Genomic DNA, 19,183 nt, shown 5'->3' on the forward strand with positions numbered 1-19,183 from the left:
GAGTGGAGGAGATGTAAAAGACATGTTAATTGAACCTGCTGATACTTAAATTAATTGGAAGATGGATTACTCAAGGCAATGTAAAACGACAATAGTATTCCTTCTGGGGTTTACATATATGACTATTCACCTGGCTGTTGATGGTGGCTGATAGCTACAATTAAAGATGGATACACTGGCCATTTTCAGTTTCTCATTTTTCAAGTCATCATTTTGTCCCAAACTCTGAGAGCTTGTTTTTAAAGTTTGCATTAAAAATCATTGGCATTTTGCACTTATTTCTGCTAATTCATGCATTTTTGCATGATCCATACAGTATTTGTTTGCAAGCTCTTTTCTTAATATAATGCATTTTAAATGTTATTTCCCATAATGAGTACATTTTTGGTATGCATATTTTGATTGGAGGACTCCATTGAAAAATTCAGAGCAGTGTGGATTTGAAGGATGTGAATTGTGCGAAAAAGTGCGAAAATACATAAGTTCATGTTAAAATGTGTACCAAACTAATTTCAGCCACATCCCCAGGTTCAATCCACTATTGTGGGCGAGATGATGAAGCATATCCAGACTGGAAAGATGGTCAGGCAAGTGAGTCCTCAATTTAAAATCCCTTGTTATGAATAACTTGCATATTATGTACCAGATAGTCAATGTACAGGAGGCTGAGTTCTAGGCTGAAAGCCCATACCTAAACCCTTTACCGTGCCCGGAGATGGGGGATGTGTGACCCTCACCTTTGACAATGTTGGATAGGGAAAGTGGAAGTTACAATCCACAACATCTGGAGAGCCACACATACTCCACCACTACTTGACTAGGACCAAACAAAATCTTTCTGTTGCTTTTCAGAAAATGTGTACAAATGTGAACAAAAAAAAAGTGTGAACAAATATGCAAATACATATATTAGTGAAAACTGCTTGCAAAATGTGTACATTAGGCAAAAATGCATGTATTTGGAGATATGTAAACAAAAATGCATACAAATTTTAATGCAAACTTTAAAAAAGAAGATTCTCAAAATTCGGGACAAACTGGATTTAAGATTGGAAAAGCAAGAAACTAAAAGCAACTAAAATTTTAAGAATCATCCACCCCTAGAATGGACACATTTTTGAAAATGTCTTTCTCAGAAGACTGCCGACATTGGACAATGTCTACTGCACCTCTGGCAGATGAAGGCCAGCTGGTTCTTTTCCAGTTCATTTACATTTTTCTAGCCCAAGGTGGTATTTTTGTTACTGGTATTCATGGCTGAAATGCCTGACTGGCATATTGTATAGGCTAAGGGAGGGTCAAGGACATGCAATCCCTGCAGTAAAATTCACAAACACTGAAATGATGGAGAACATGTAGGCAGACAAAGAGCTATGTATTTTGATCTTAGCATCTCTCACTCTTCCAATTTATCTCCTTGTTGTCCACATGCATCTATAAACAGACGACCAGTTTGAGAAGGTCATGCCTCAATAATGCAAGCTCAAGCAATAAAGCTGCAAACCTATGCCCAGGTAACACCACTGAAGTCAATGGGACTTACTTTTGAGTAGACACGTGTAGGATTGTGCTTTTAAATCTTGAAACGTGCACATAACAAACATCAGGAGGATGCTAATGTAATTGTAAGTGGGAGACAAAATGTCAGACAGCAGCTGATTTTTTTAAAATAAGGTATCGTTTCATTTTCCCCACTTTCCTACATTATCGGGACTCCAGGAGGAACAAAGATTTTGTCAAATCAGTCCCACGTGTGTTTCGTGGATTGTGCAGCGTTGTTCATTCCAGTTTACAGATATATATATATTTCTGTTATGCGGGAAAATATGCAAACTATTCCATAACAAAGTTCACAACAATTTACATAGTTTATGTTAATACATAATATTTAGCATATTATCCTCCATTCCATTCAACTTTTCCCCGTGTATATTTTCCAGAGTGGCATAGGTCTCAACAGAAAGCTGTGTATTTTCCTGCGAATGAATTTGTGTAAATTCTGGGAAAGTAAAAAAATAAAATCCAGAAGTCTGTGGACTCCACATGGCCTGGGAGGCCTGATCTGCAACAAGAAAAGCTAGACCTAAGGTTTATCCCAGGATTGTCCTGGGGTCAAACCTGTTCATCTAAGTGCCACACAGGGCATCCAGGGCTCAGGCAGGGATGATCCCGGGATAAACCTTAGGTCTAGCTATGGCCTTAGACATGCAAACTTCTTTTAGTCTTTCTTGAATTTCTCCAGCATTCTTAATCAGATTGTGCCTTAAATTAAATTATCTTAGAATCCAAAGTGGGTTGGGGGCAATTTCCCCACCCCTCAAGCTACCCCTACTGCCCACCCCACACTGTTTGGGTCACTCCCAACTCCTTCCCTCGATTGTAACTGTGCTTGTGGAACCACATTGAAAATGAATGGATCTTAGCCGGAGATTGATACACAGAGTTCCCAGAAGGACTCCGCAGGAAGATCAAGTCTATTTTTGCATAAATTAAATTAATGAACAGACCCATCAGGTGTCCTTCCTTCACACACAGTGCTCGAGTCATTTTCCTTAAAGGTTGTTGGTGTGTCACCTTTTTCCCTTTGCAGTGCTTTTCCCGTTCAGCTGGACTCCTGTTCTGACTGTTGTGTGCAAAAGACATGAATGGCCATATCCTGAATTGCTAACATGAAAGATTACCTTTTCTGCCAAGGAGATAAGTACAACGGGGAGTATCTGCTCTGCCAGTATCATATGGTGGGTTCTAAGGGACGAACAGCTTTCCTGCTTTCGAAATGGAAATACGGCCACGAAATCAGATAGTGAAGTTGCGTAGAATCAGGAGGGGAGGTGTGTGTGTGTGTGTGTGTGTGTGTGTGTTTTGGGGGTGGAGGATTAGCATTCTTTTGGAGGAAAAAACACACATCTTGCTACATTAAAGCTTCTGCCAAAGCAATAAGATGACCCAGGGAAAGGAAAAGAAAAGCTGAGATATATTGCCCCAGGGATTTATGGATTTTGTGAAATCCGTTCTGTCGGGGTTTCGCAGATTGACAGGCATCTTTCCTTCCATCATCTGCTCATTGATGGAATCAGATTTTTGCATGAGAATCTTGTTCCTGTTTGCAAGTGTGCATTTCCACCAATGCACACTTGCACGTGTGCCTTTACACAAGCCCCCCCCTGCCAAAAAAGTAAACAAACAAAACACACACATACACATCAAAGCATGCAAAATCCTCATTTTATTTATTTATTTATTTATTTATTTATTACATTTCTATACCGCCCAATAGCCGGAGCTCTCTGGGCGGTTCACAAAAATTAAAAACATTCAAAGTATAAAACAACAGTATAAAACCATAATATAAAACCCAATATAAAAGCTCATGGCTTAGAAAAAGCTGTCCCACTGCTGGATCCACAGGTCAGATTCACAAAAATCCGGGTTCATTTTAATCTGTTGAGGTTTTCACCAATGTCCCTATTTTGCTCAGTCTTTTAAATCCCTTTATAGTGCAATCCCAGCATGTTTGCACACAAGTAAGTGCCATTGAGTTAAATGAGACTTATTCCCCAGTATATATGATTGCAGCATTAATACAGTATATATACTAAGTAAGTAAAGGGCATTACGTTCTCTTTCCATGTGAAACACAGATCATTCTAACTCAGCTTTCTTCAACCTGCAGTCCAAGTTTTACGCCACAGCTCCCAGGAATCCTGACCACTGGCCATGCCGACTGGGTCTGATGGGAGCTGAAGTCCAAAACATCTGGAGGGCATCAAGTAGGTGGGGGGATCTCTTTTAGTTCTTTTGGGTGGGTTTGGGGGGTCACTTTGAAATGGAGCAAAAGTATCCTCTCCTGTAGAGTGAGGGCAATCGGGTGATTTGGCTGGCTAGGATCACCCATGTGACCAGTCAAGGAAGCACTGATGTCATTCTTAATCTTTGTTTGTCCTCAGAGTCATCTTCACACAGTTCAAAGCCATGGTTTAAGGTGTCTTCTAAATGGGCCCAAAGAAGAAGATAATCTCTTGCTGTTTGATTAGCTTCTAGTAACTAGCTGAACTGTTGACTAAAATCTAGTTCAAAAGGTCGAAACTGGTTAATAGCTCAGCAGCAGGTTGGAAATCCAAAGGAGGAGATTGAAAAACTAGGACCCCAGTCATCTTTTCTTGAACAAATGCCATTCAGATGGACTGTGCTTAAGCCATGAGTATCTTGAAACACCGAAGTTGCCAGGTGCATTGTAGTGCCACTTTTTATACTCTATTAGAGCGCCCTTAAACGCCCTTGTTACCAAATGGCTGCAATCCAAAGCACTTGCAGGTAAGGACCATTGATTTTAGTGATAGCTGCACATGATTAAGTGGGTTTATGACTAAAGTCAATGTCATTGCCATTTCACATGTCACCTTTGTTTACGGCTAATCCATTTGACTTAATCAGCCAAGATGGTTGGAGTCCAGTGGTTGAAGTTTCCTAGTGCATGTGAGTGTTGGTTACCGGCAGTGATTTCACTTGGGTTCTTGTGTTTTCACTTCTAAGTTTGTTCCATCTCATTTTCATATCAGATTTTGATGTGTGTGTTTCCATCCACACTAAAACTCAGGGATATATGCAGTTTAACATTGTGGGTACTCTTGCAAACATATACATTTTTAAAGTTATTTCCCCATGAATGAAGTGTTTTCATATGTATTTTCCATGCATTTTGTGTGCATTTTTACATGCATGTGTGTGTTTTTTGTAAACTGCATTGCAACTTTATGAAATGTATGGATTCTGATGGTGAACTGCATTTGGGTTCGGGTTTAGGTTCAAGAAGTGTGAATGGGAAACCCAATGGATTTCTTTCCCATCCCTAGGCCAGATTTGCACCAAGCAGGATATGACACTTTGAAAACTGTATATGGAGTGTGTCCTGGGCTCCAACAGTTGTCACTACTATTATAAACTGTTTTAAAGCAGGAGTGTAGATCCTGCCTAGTTACAAGCCCTTTGAAACCCCTTGTAAATGCTAAAAATGGGCTATTTTGCCATTGGTGCTCTTACCTGTTTATGCTGGAATTGATTCATGTGTAAAGGTTTTGACTTTACTTCGCACACGACTAGACATTACTCAAAACACAATACTGTGCCCAAAAGAATGGCCCAGTATCTGGTTTCCTCTCCTCTATTTGTAACTTGTAGTAATATGACTTGAAGTATTGAGACCTTTGATTCTTTTGCATTTTGCATTCTAACATTCCTTCCCTCTGCAACAGCCACTGATTGGAGTAGATGCCGGAAAACACAGAAAATGATACCGTGTCACATGTAACATTGCTGTACGTTACTTTACAGCAGCTGTCCCCAACAAGCTGAGGGTTGTGGGAGTTGTGTAAGGCTGTATTACTGGTACAGGACGGAGAATTTGTTTTGCTTGGGCTCCTAGTAGTTATGCTACTCCTTGTATACTGCTTTTGCTATGAGAGGCTTCAGAGTGGAGCCTGGAAAAAAAAAATTGATGTTTCCTTCTGAATGTCAGAGAAAGACATCTTACTCTGCCTGCAGAAGACAGAACAGTCTGTGCAAAAGAGAAGCAGTCTGAGCTGCCATCACACCTACAGGAAACTAAAAACAGCTTTTTATGGGAACTTTAAGTTGAACTGGTAACAAAAGGCCAGGTGAGAGGCAGAAAGCTTATTCATGTGAAGATACCTGGGCCATAAGGTTGACCACTGGCAGACTATAAGAAAACAGACTTTATTTTCAGGTAAAAGTTGTTACAGTTAACGGATATAACTGGCATAGGTGATTAACCCACAAACTAGTTTGGACCAGTTAGGGTGAAGTACTTGAACTCCTATTCAAAGTATTGAACCCTAAATTTGCAGCATTATTCTATGGGTGACCACTCCTGAGTTCCATCAACAGCTGTGCATTGGTAACTATAGCAACCCTGGCCAGCTTGATTTAAACTTATAACATTAATATGAATTTTTATTAGTCTAACTAGAACTTCCGTTGGTATTGTTATAGGTTAAGTCTATCCGCTAGGGCTGTGCAGGGACCCCCAATCTGCCTCGGAGGCTGATCCGGAGCCCCCGAAGCAGCCCCAATCTGCCTCGGGGGTTCCCAATCTGTCTTGGCACTGAAGCCAAGGCAAAATTCAGACCCTCTGAGGTGACTTGGAGTTTTCTGGGGGCCGGCTGCACAGCCAGCACCCAGAAAACTCTCCCCACTTACCTGGTGCCTCCGCCGTCTGCTGCCGCAAATGGAGGAGGCACCAGGTAAGCCCCCTTCCCCCCTTAGCTGCATCTGCCATCCACCCCCGCCAGCTTGCGTCCAGTGGCTTCCACTCCAACGATGCTGAAACATGGAAGTAGGCCACGGCCTACTTCCTGGCTTCAGCCTCCTTGAGTGGAAGCTGCTGGACACAAGCTGGCGGGGGCAGACGGCGGATGCAGGTAAGGGGGCTTATCGGTTGCCTCTCTCACTGCCGCCATCTTTCTTCTGGCAGCTTCTGGTGCTCTCCTTTATTCCTCATATTGAGGCAGTAGCTAAATCCTGTCGTTTTTTCCTGTATAATATTGCCAGGATTCGATCATTTTTGTCTGTCTCTTCTGCCAAGACTCTTGTTCATGCATTGGTTATTTCTCGGTTGGACTACTGCAACCGTCTTCTCACTGGCCTTCCTTCTTCTCACATCAGTCCGTTGGTTTCTGTTCACCACTCTGCTGCTAAGATCATCTTCTTGGCTCGCTGCTCTGACCATGTAACTCCACTTCTGAAATCTCTTCATTGCCTTCCAATTCACTTCAGAATCCAATATAAATTTCTCCTGTTGACCTACAAAGCTTTTCACTGTCTAGCTCCTTCCTATCTCTCCTCTCTCATCTCACACTATTGCCCCGCTCGTGCTCTTCGCTCCTCTGATGCCATGTTTCTCGCCTGCCCAAGGGTCTCTACTTCCCTTGCTCGGCTTCGTCCATTTTCTTCTGCTGCCCCTTATGCCTGGAACGCTCTTCCAGAACATTTGAGAACTACAAGCTCAACCGCAGCTTTTAAAGCTCAGCTAAAAACTTTTCTTTTTCCTAAAGCTTTTAAAAGTTGATTTTGTTCTGACTTTATACTGTTAGTTTTACCCTACCCAGTGCCTGTTTACCCTACCCTGTGCCTGTTTGCATTGTCTTCCCCTCCTTATTGTTTTATTATGATTTTATTAGAATGTAAGCCTATGCGGCAGGGTCTTGCTATTTACTGTTTTACTCTGTACAGCACCATGTACATTGATGGTGCTATATAAATAAATAATAATAATAATAATAATAATAATAATAATAATAATAATAATAATTCTGGTGCGACATGAAATGAAACAGAGTAGGCTGCGTGATAACTTACTCTGTAAGTTACTGTGGCCTACTCCCTTTCATTTCCGCCGTTGGCACCGGAAGCCACTAGAAGAAAGATGGCGGCCGTGACGGAGGCAGCAGGTAGGAGATTGGGGGTGGGTGGGGGGGCTCCGAAGTGCCGAGATGGCCTGAAGCTTCTGAGCCAATTGGCTTCAGCTTCGGGCTGCCTCGGCCTTCGCCCGAACCGCCGTACTATCTACAACCTTGGACAAACTGTATATTGGTTATTTTAATTATAATTCTCCCCTCTCCCTTTTAAATGTTACTTTACGGTTTATTGAGAAAGTTACTTTGTCATAATCAGTTCATCTCCTCATTTTATCTGCAATCATTTCAGGCTTTGAACCATTGTAATCTGCTTAATTAGAAATAGTAATGCCAGCAGTTTGTGACTTGAGCAGTTGGGGAACAAATGACATTGCCCCTGTGCCCTCAAGAACCACATTTGTTAGAATGAAACATTGTTATGTAATTGGAACCTTAATCTTGCACTAAGGTTTCAGATGGTAAGAAGATATGGAATAGAGGCTTGGACACTTAAAAAGAACAATTTGAGGAAAATTGAATCTTTCAAAATGTGGATGCATACGCTGACGTATGTTGAAGATACTGTGGACTGACAGAGTAACAAATGAAGACGTACTAGATAGGGTAAACAAGCAAATGGGATTAATAAATACCATCAAAAGAAGAAAATTACAATATCCATCATATTATCTGAGGAGGAAAACACACCACACTCCAACATATTATACAAGGGAAAATTGAAAGGAAGAGATCAGTGGGAAGAAGACAAACGTCATGGGTAAAGAACTTGAGGGGATGGTATAGCTGTACTTCTATACAATTATTTAGAGCAGCGGCTTCAAAAACAAAAATAGCTGTAATGATAGCTGACCTCCGATAGGACAAAGCTCCTTAAGAAGAAGCCCTCAAGAAAGAGGGTAGATGTAGGAGTTGGGTGAAGTAGGGCCACAACTTTATTTAACTTACTATAACATAATCTGCAGCAAGACCAATGGCTGTGTAGTAGGGATGGGGAAAGAAGCAGGGTTCGGTCTTGTTGAAAGTCTCCCAATTTCACACCTGAGCTCAGTTCAACTCAACCCCATTCCTAAACATGAGCAGCAGCTACTGCTGCTGCTGCTTCCTTTTTGAACCAAACAAAATGTGCATTTTGGTGCACATGTTTAAAATGAGCACACAAAACATGTTCTTTCCCCCTCATAGACCGAAGTGTGAAAGTGCCCATTTTAACATGACCACAAGCTCAGGAACTTGTGAGCTTTTCTGAGAAATTGTGCTCCTGTTCACATTTAGGTTTGCAAACAGGAGAAATTTGAAGTAAAAAAAATGAACCCAAACAAAATTCTCATACTTCCCTAGTGCACAGGGGGTCAAATGCAGCAGGAGTTGCTTGCAGCCTCCTCCTCATTGGCTTATTATGGGTTGGCCAAACCCAGACAGTATGTCTTCGCTCTTGGCCAGCTGGTCACCTTCTAGTCAAAGAAGACTCCCACCCAAGTCACAACCCCTTCCGAGCCCCATAAATGTGTGCGCCAGGGAGCATGTGCTCCCCATCCCCCATGTCCCACAGCTATTTTAGAAGCTGTCCTCATAACTGGGAGAAAATTTACATTAGATAATAATTTCATTTGCTTATTTATTATATTTGTAATCCACCCAATAACAAATGTTCTCTGAGCAGTTTAGAAATAGTTTGCTCCCCAATTCACCCCCTTTCTTGTGGTTATGCATTATTTCTCTTTATGGATAACCTTAAAGCACATAAAAGGCAAATAATAGAAGATGTATCTGCAAAGTATCCCCATGTGAGAAGATACGATAAATGCGAGGAAATATTGGAAGAAAGAGAGACAACTTTAGTTTTTGAGATGACAAATTCACATGATAATTTTTCACCATATATGGAGAGAGGGGGGTGTAAAGTGGCACAACAGCAAAGCAAAAAGGAGGCACTAAATATGTTTTGAAATTACTCTGTTGTTAATCACTCTCTCTCTCACACACACACACACTCTCACACACACACTCACAATCAAATGAATCTATGTGTAAATGAAGCCATCTCATGGTGGCATTGACTGAACAAAGCTGTCCAAATGTTCTGGAACGAACAGAGTTATTGTAGGAAGGGGGTGTGGAAAATAGCAAGAAGGACATTCTGAAGGATTTATCAGTACACAGTATCAGCAGCCTGACAGACAGTTAAATAGTCTTCTAATCTGTACCATTTTAGAAATGGGACGTATCTATGTACATTGGAACAGTCCTTATTTAATGTTGTAAACACATAAATGCCAGTGTAATCCATCAGTTGACATTATTTTTGAATAATCCTCTTTTGACATTTTCCGAAATGACCCTACTCTTTCAAATCATCACGTGAATGATAATTCTTTATCTACAGCAGGTACAGATTGCTGGGGTTGTAAAATATCTACATCTCATCCTATATATGACGTATTTTTTAGCCTGGTAAATCCTTGTGTGTGTTTTCTTCTCTTACCAACTAGAAAAATAATTTTTAAAAAAACTCTACGTAACTGTTAATGGGACTTTCAGATTGTTTAAGGAATTTTTTATACCATAAAAACAAGAAAATGATGAAGTAACTTTTGTCACATGTTCTAAAATGTGCTTCCTCTTATTTTCATGAAAAACAGCCTGTTACAAGAATTATTGTTTCAGTATAATTTACTGATTAAAAACATTGATTGTTATGTTATCACATAATGGAGAAAAAGCATAGCCTGATCCATAAGATTGGGGAAAGCCTGTATAAAATCACAAATGCCATCGACCTGTTTTACTCAATGAAGAGGCCACAGGACAATTCTTTCTTGGGTTCTTCCTTCCTTCCTTTTATGAGAACCCTTAAGGTGAATCAAAGAGAATGAAAAATTTGTAGTTGGATCCAGAGGCCATGGTGGATGGTTACTGTTACTAACTCATCCACACCCACATAAGGCTTCCTCCATAACTTAGCTCAATAGAGAGTTTTCTCTGGCTAAAGGCAAGAGAGGAGCACACAGAAGGACAGATATGGAGAGCACTAGACCAAACAATGCCCCAAATGAAGGGAGTCTTTGGCACTCAAGATGGGCGAGGAATTGCTCAGTTCACATTTCAATGTGAGCATATCTAATTCTCACTTCCCGAACCAACATGCAAAATGAAACATAGTTATACTTCAGTATTCGCCCTTTCCCAAATTTTGTGATGCAGTTCTTCAATCAAAAATATATTTACAAAATTGTATATATCGGGGACAATGGCCATGTCTACACCATGCCTTACCCTGGGGATCATCCCGGGATCATCTCCATGCTTCCACATGATGCACAGGGGATCCTGGGGGCAGGGAGGGAAGATCCCAGAGTGCAGGACACGAAATAATGGGCTGAAGTTACAGGAAGCGAGATTCCGGCTGGACACCTGGAAAACTTCCTGCCTGTTAGAGCAGTGCGACAATGGAATCAGTTACCTAGGGAGATTGTGGCCTCTCCCACACTAGAGGCATTCAAGAGGCAGCTGGATAACCATCTGTCAGGTATAGGGTGGATTTTATTTATTTATTTATTTATTTATTACATTTCTATACTGCCCAATAGCTGGAGCTCTCTGAGCGGTTCACAAAAATTAAAAGCATTCAAACCATTCCTCCATTTAGCAGGGGGTTGGACTTGATGGCCTTGTAGGCCCCTTCCCACTCTGCTTTTCTATGATTCTATGATCCCTCCATTTCCCTGGGATTACTGGGATGGCTTTTAGCCCGATTTTCCCTGTGGTCTTGGGATCGTCCCGAGACCACAGGAGGTATTGGCAATCATCCCAGTTTCATCCCGGCTTCTCGTGAGTAAACACGATGAGCCGGGAACTGGGCATGGGGTATAGAGCTCTTCAGGTGAGGGTGTGGGGGGGGGAGCGGGATTATTTTTTTAAAAAAACAACTAACCTTTTCATTGGAGCGCTCATGCATTCATCCTCAATGAAAAAAAATGGTGGGCGCGATGTTCCCCTTCCTCCCAGGATATTGTGTACCACGTGTGGACTGAGGTGGAGGATCTCGTGACCAGCATATCGTGAGATGCTCCCCTCTCTGCTGGGAGGTGTAGACATGCCAAGTGTGAACACATCTATCTATCTATCTATCATCTATCTATCTATCTGTTGAATATGACATATACAAATGCATTAGGATACCTGGTTGGATGAGACTAGGGAGCAAAACTGCACCCCAGAGAAGAGCACAGGTGACTAAATGAGTGGATGAGGTTGTACCTCTTAGTACATAAGTAAGCAAAAGTAGCAGCATGCTCCCTCTTTCCCTCTCTGCCAATGGGCCCAATCCGGGGATGTATGAGAAGTTAATTTCAGGTGTGTGAGTTGTTGTTTTTAATCAGGATTTATCCAGGTTGCACCTTTCGAAGGAAACAAGGAACTGAGGGCAATCTGCGGTCAACGTCCATACATTACTGAACTTGCAATGTGATTTGCAGACCAAAAAAAAAAAAGTATTTGACAACATGTGTGCATTTGAAAAAAAATGTGCATAAAAAATTATAAACTTTTGAAAAGTGTTCACAGACACATTTTAATTGGTGGGAGAAAAATGCATACATTTGGGGAAGCATGCACAAATCCTTATGCAAAAAGAGAGAAAAACAAAGATCGTCATTTGATATGGGCAAAAGATGGAATGAGCTTCAAGGTGAGGCTTCAACACATTTGACTTTTGCTTGTATGTGCTTCCCTAGCCCAATCTTCTCTCCATGCTACCCAGAGAGAGAGAGAGAGAGCAGCCACCCCACTCACCCTCTCTTTCTTGGTGGCAGATTGAGGAAGATTGTGCTGACTGGAGGTTGAGGTGGGGTAAGGTAAGTTGCTAAGGGACCACCATAACCTGCAACAGACCCTGGTAACTGCAGTTACCAGGCAAACATGCGCAACTGGAACACCCACCCCCAGGGTCTTAGTGCCTGTCATATCCCATCCCAAGAACAGAAAACATGCTTAATGCAAAGGGGGATTACCCAACACACCATATCAGTCAATGAGGAATTGGAACCATCTTGATCTTTACATTTGTATATATTCATTATATTTGTGAGACACAGGGCCTTGCTAGACCCTGCCGGATAAGCCGGCAGGGAGGCGGGACGACGGCGCGCTAACTTTAGCGCACGCCGCCCCGCCTCCTAGACGGCCGACGCGCAGGGACTGCGGAAGCCCTGCAGCGTCGGTCATTTTTTTTTGTTGTTGTTAAAGGGGCCACGTGCACCCCAAAGACTCCAGAGAAGGTAAGCGGGTTTTTTTTAGTTAAACCCCCCATCCGCTTCTGATCCCTTCCCATGCCTCCTGCCCACTCTTTCCCCACCCTCCCTCCCTGTCTCCCGTGCCAGCCTTCGCCCTCCTCCGCCGTCTCCCGTGCCAGCCTCCGCCCTCCTCTGCCATCTCCCGTGCCAGCCTTCGCCCTCCTCCGCCGTCTCCCGTGCCAGTCTCCACCATCTCCCTCTCCTGCCAGTCCGGCCTTCCCCCCCCCCATGTCCTCCCCCGGGATCTCCCCACCTGGCCTGATGGGCACAGCGCTCAGCGCTGTGCCCAGTCCATGGCTTTTCCTGGCTACTCCGAGTAAGCGAGTAGCCGCAAAAAGCCACGGCCGTTGCTAGATGTTCCGCAGCCCTGGCCTCAGGCCGGGGCTGCAGAAAAGGCGCACCATAAGCGACTTCGCTTATGGAGCGTTAAGGGAGGCCTCAGTGCGACCTGGGCCCGGATTCCCCTGTGCGTCATCTGGATGCACAGCAGGGAAACCGGGCCTCAAAGTGCGCTAACGCCTCATCTAGCAAGGCCCACACTTGGAGCAAAAAAGCTGCATGAGAAAGATGACCTGGAATTTGTGGGGCTGACATGAAACTATATGATAGAGCATTGGAAACCTAGCAACAAATTTGGCTCTTCCTTAAGATTTACTGCTTTTATTTCCGTACTATACTTGCTCAGATAAACATCAGAGTGTTTGCTTCAGCAGTTTTAACACATTTTGCTGCCAGAAAACATCCTGATTGCTTTCCCCACTCCTCCCCTCTTAGATTTAGTCCATCAGGAATATATCGCCAATCTTGAAATTTGAGGGTTTACAAAACTGCCTGTTTTATATGTGGACTAGAGTGTGGGAGCCATATAGCTTCTCCTAACATATCATTCTAATATAAATGCTGGAAGAAATATCTGTGCTTGAATAATCACTTGACTTTAGGGATTTCGCTGTGATTACTGGTGATACTGACGTATCATCATTAATAAATTGTTTATTGATCTCGGCAACAGAATACAAGGCATGGGTTGAGCAAGTTTGTTTAGACCAACTTAATCAATCATTCACTTTTTAAAAATTCTTTTTTACCCAACGCTGCCCATTCTACCCTAGTAGAGCAGTGGTCCAAATTTCTTCTCCATCCTGGCTGGACTGAGTGCTGAAGTGCTGTTTCGCTGGATTTCTGCCTCTTTGCAATTCCCATAAAGTGAACAGCCAGCAAGGCATTTTCCCACTGTCATCAATTCCTTCATGCACCTTTTCACCTTTGCAGGCCAGTTGGTATTCCCTGAGATTTCAGACAGGAATCTTTCTCAGCCTTAAGTGGAGATTCTGGGGGTTGAACCTGTGACCTTCTGCATGCAGAGCAGGTGTGCAACCACTGAGCTACAGACCTTCTCCTTTTGGCCCCAGGGCACTCAAGCTGCTGATCTCTAATGTGCAAATTACCTGCAGGATACATAGCCAGCCCCACGAAGAGTTCCATAGGGAAAGCCAGTGACTAAAGCTATGATGTTCTCCAAGCACAATGGTGGATGTGGCATGCAAACGCTGTCTGGGAAATTAAGGGCTTATGTGCAAGGATCCCCAAGAGGGCAATAATGAGAAAATAGCTGTTGTGACTAATGCTATTTTAAACCCAAAATGTGAGGCATTAATTAAAAGCAGGCATCTTGTTTTAGTTTGCAGAAAATGAAGTGTGGAAGTCCTTTGATCATACTTTTCACCAAGCATTTACATCTAGCATCCCTCCTCCCTGCCCAATTCTATATGTATGTACTTCCAATGGATGCTGTAATTTATTTATGAGGAAGATGCTTCAGGCACTGAAGATGGTGTGTCATCCCTGATTCCACTGATTAACATTGGAATGCAGGAAACTGCCTTATACCGAATCAGATCAATGGTCCGTCTAGCTTCAGCATTACACACTTGATGACCACGGTAGGACTACTCAGATGACTGAAACTAGGAACATACTTAATTAAGTGCCCTACAGAATATGTGCTCAGGTCAGATCACATTTGCATTTTATAAGGGTTTTTTTCTGATATTTTCCATAAGAGCCTTTCTTTCACTTGCACATGGAAGGTATTCTTAGCCATAGCTTGGGAATAAAGATGTACGGACAGCTCAGTCTATTCCCAGTCCCTGTCAGTTTAGCATGTGTTCATTCATAAATCCATTCTATCCTGTTTCTGCATCAATCTGATTTCAAAAAAGAAAAGAAAATGAGCATTTTTAAAAAATACAGATTTTGTACACATTTTCCCTAAATAGGCATTGTACCCATGTTTACCAAAAAATATGTATCTTTGTATGAATGTAAACCAAACCAATATTCTCATATATGTTTTGATACTCTCTCTCTCTCTTCTTCTTTTTTTTTAGCTACAGAATAGACAGGTTGCTTACCTGTAACTGTTGTTCTTCAAGTGGTCATCTTTGCATTCACACATATGGGGAACTTCCATAGCTGAGAGACATTTTTGTGGGAAACCCTCCCCACCGTCCTACTGTATATGTATAGCGGGTTCCCGCCTGTCCCTTCAGTTCCTTGAGACTGTGCTATTCTTGAGGCTGAGGGACAGCATATGTACACTTTGGAATGAACAGGCAGTAGTAGTCGACACTGAAGTGAGGATGATGGGCAGGTTCTTTGAATGCACAGATGACCACTAGAAGAACCACAGTTACAGGTAAGCAACCTGTCTTTCTTCTTTGTGGTCTCTGTGCATCACACTTATGGGTGATTAACAAGCTGACTTAACGGAGGTGGGTACGCGTTGACTCTCCTATTGAAGCACAGATGACAGGACTGCCCCCCCAAACACACAGTCCATTCGGGATCGAAGGTCAAGTCTGTAGGGTGAAATAAAAGATGATGACTTTGCCCATGTAGCAGCGCAGCAGAGGTCCTGGAGTGGAACACCTCTCCCAAACACGGTCGATGTGGAGATGCCTCTAGTTGAGTGTGCTCGTGTTGAAGTTGGGAGTTCCAACTTGGCTAAACTGTATGCTAATTTAATAGTGTCTACCAGCCAAGAAGTGAATCGTTGAGAGGAAACTGGGTAACCTTTCCTAGTGCCACCATAGCACACAAAAAGGTGTGGGGATTGTCTAAAATCCTGAGTCTGAGATTTATGGAATAGAAATGCTCTCCTGACATCAGAACATGGAGAGTACACTCCAGAGGGGAGGAGGAGTCCTGAAAAAAAGCAGGTAACACGATGTCCTGATTAACGTGAAAGTCCCCTCCCCCATCATCCTACTGAACATGTGCAGCAGGTTCCCACCTGTCCCTTCAGCTCTCTTTCGACTCTGCTACTGGTAGCCTCGTAAAGAACTTCTTGCACTTGTGAGCTATTTTGCTGAGAGATTTTGATTCTCATTCCCTTTTCATCATTCTTCTCTTCTCTTCATTTTCTCCTTCTTTTTTCTTTTTCTTAAAATACCTTTCTTCAATCTTTTCTGTCTTCTTTGGCCTCTTATGGCATTAAAAGCACCTTTCAGAAAGTGTGTGAAGTGTGGTAACAAGTTGCTTCTGACCGTTGAATAGTCCTTATGTTTATTTTGTCTTGGAGAGGCTCACATTGTAGAAACCTGCCTGCATTGTCAGGGCTTCTCCAAACAGATCCGACACCATCCCTGTGACCGCCTAAAGGCTGTCTTGGGGAGGAAGGCTTTGGAAGGGGTGGCTGCACCAAAGACAGTAGATCACAGGGACAAGAGGAATAGAATTCGACCTCCACTGATGTCTCCCCCTCAGCAGGTGTCCCCAGGCCCTTCAGTCCAAAATGTGAGCCGTACGGACCCCCCAACTCCAGGAAGGTCTCTGGTTATTACTACAGTGAAGAAGCTCGCCAAACATGCTAGGGAACATAACCTGTCCCTGATGCGCATAAAAAGAAGGACTCATCCAAAACTAAGTGGCACTCTCTCCATCTTTGCTGCCACTGCCACCACTGCTATTGAATTCACCGATTCCAACATGCCCCGCATCAGTAATCCCTTCGGTACCAGTGCAATCAACATCGATCCTGAGGTTGACAGTCCTTAGTGAATGCTTTAGGAACTGTTAGGTTCTCTTTATGCTAGCAGCAGATGCAGCTACCACATGGGCAGCACTGGATGCTTCCCATTGGATGAGTCTGCCATTTTGAGCATAGGGTGGACATGATTATATAAGCATTTTAAATGATAGACCTCTATGATTCAACATCTGCCCTGCAACTAAGGCCTTAGCTAGACCTACCTTTTATTCCATGACGGAGGAGGGAAGATCCCGTGATGTGATTATCACAAGATCCCTCCTCCATTTACACGTGAGGCACGACGACCTCAGGAGGAGAGGTGTCGCACCCGCCATTTTTTAAAGGAACAGGAGTGCATGAACTCTCATGCACAAAAGTAGGTGCTTTATAAAAATTTAAATTAATTTCCCCGCTCCCCCCACTCTACCCCTGATGGGCGCAGCTCCCGGTTCTGCGCAAGTAACTGCGCAGAACTGGGTCAAACTGCAGCAGTGGGCCACACAGTCCATGGTCTCTGGCTCAGCCCGAGACCACGGAAAAACTGGGCCCAAAGTGTAGGGCTCTATCCCAGGGCAAGGGAGGGATGATCCCTCCCTGATCCCAGGATCCCCTGTGTGTCATGTGGACGCACAGGGACGATCCTGGGGTTTTCCCTGGGATAAAGCCCCGTCTAGCTAAGGCCTAACATTTGACATTCAGAGGTAACCCTTCTAGTCACAAGCAAAATAAATTGCTGTTATAATTTTACAAAAGACTCATGACATGTTCGGCATCCATAGTATGTTATCCTGATTAGATCATTTGTAGTGAATTCTAGCTCATGATATGGCTAAACCAGTCAATTAGCTTCATCTCTTTGTATGTCTGCCGACTTGACTCAAATGGTAAAGACTTAGAAAGCATCAATAATGAGCCTTTGCACAAAACTGAATAAAAATATCTACTTATATTTTAAGAACATAAGAAGAAGAGCTTGGCTGGATCAAACCCAACGCCCATCTAGCTTCATCTCCTGATCCTGAAAATCTGCCAGCCAAAATGTCTGTCAGTAAAAGCTCAAGACTGTTTGTTGCCTGAAGCATAAACCAAACGGCTCCCCTTTCTAGTGTCAACACTTTAAAACGTCTTGCTGCTCCATGCAAACTACAACTGAGCTGAAATTTCTGATAAAAATGTCTGATTTCTCTCCCCCCCCCTTTTCTCACTACTCTTAGCAAAACAAGACCACAGTGCTGAATTTGTCACTCCCCAGCACCAACCCCAATGCCCTGGAACGATGCTACATCTGGGACACTATGGAGGATGCAAAATGTTGGGCAAGCTGCCCACTCAGCCGCTGCTGCTCCAGCCCTTGAGGCTTATCTGGCCACCAATGGGGAAGAGAATTTCGAGGGGCCATATGCATTCAGCTCTAACTCAGATACCAAATCCTGTTTTCATCTACTCCCCTTTATAGTACCCCCTGAAGTGGTACTGTAAATGGTAGGGCCATCTCTGAACCCTTCTGAAGTTCCCTTAATCACAGCTAAGTCTTCTATCTGGTGGTTCATGTTGACCGAGAAGAGCTTGGGGCAGTGATATTTCCTTCCTATTAAGGGCTAGGTGTTCCTGGCATTGACAGCAACCCCCTTAATGGGCAGGGAGAAAGTGGTGAGAGGATGCATTGAAACAAGACAAAGAGAAAAGAACAGAAAAAGAAAAAAAGGTTATTATGACTAAGTTTCCTGTTTTAGACTTGGCTAATGGTCAGGAGTGCTAAGAGTCAGTGTCAAAAACATCTAGAGGGTACCAGGTTGGCTAAGGCTGCTGTGAAGGCAGTTTATTATGGGGCTAGCATGAATCTGCCCATATTCATTTGACATAAGGGTAGACAAACAAGTGATGCTCGAGCTCGCCTCTCCTTGATTTGCCCTTGCGTTTGCGATCACTGTTCGTTTTCTGCAAACGGGAAAGGTGCACAAAAGAAACAGCTATCAAATGTGAAAGTTGCACAAACCGTTCCAAAATTCGCACAACATTTCCAAATTTGTGCAAATCTCCTCCATAGACTGAAGTACAGGTAGTTTAAAATGTGGGCATTTTGAGAAAGTTGTGCATTTTTCAAGTACGCGTTTTGTGAATGTGCAGGCAACTTTGGGAAAACGTGGACATTTTTGGAGAAAATGCGTGCCCTTTTGTGTTTGGGATGGTGAATGGGGTATTCTTGAGTGATTTCCGAACTGTAACGAAATTCTCATACATCCCTAGTTTGACTTTAGTGATTTCCCCCCACAGGTCTCAGAAAGGAATACCTGCAGGTTTGTTTGTTATGGCCTATCAATTATGAATAGGTTCAACTAGAGATGGACAGTCTCACCCACCACTGTCTTGTGTGCTGCTCGCTGGACCCCTCCTGGGTGGCTGACCCTGTTCTCACCCGTACCTTC

Source organism: Elgaria multicarinata, chromosome 2 (assembly GCF_023053635.1).
Source record: "Elgaria multicarinata webbii isolate HBS135686 ecotype San Diego chromosome 2, rElgMul1.1.pri, whole genome shotgun sequence".
Taxonomy (NCBI): domain Eukaryota; kingdom Metazoa; phylum Chordata; class Lepidosauria; order Squamata; family Anguidae; genus Elgaria; species Elgaria multicarinata.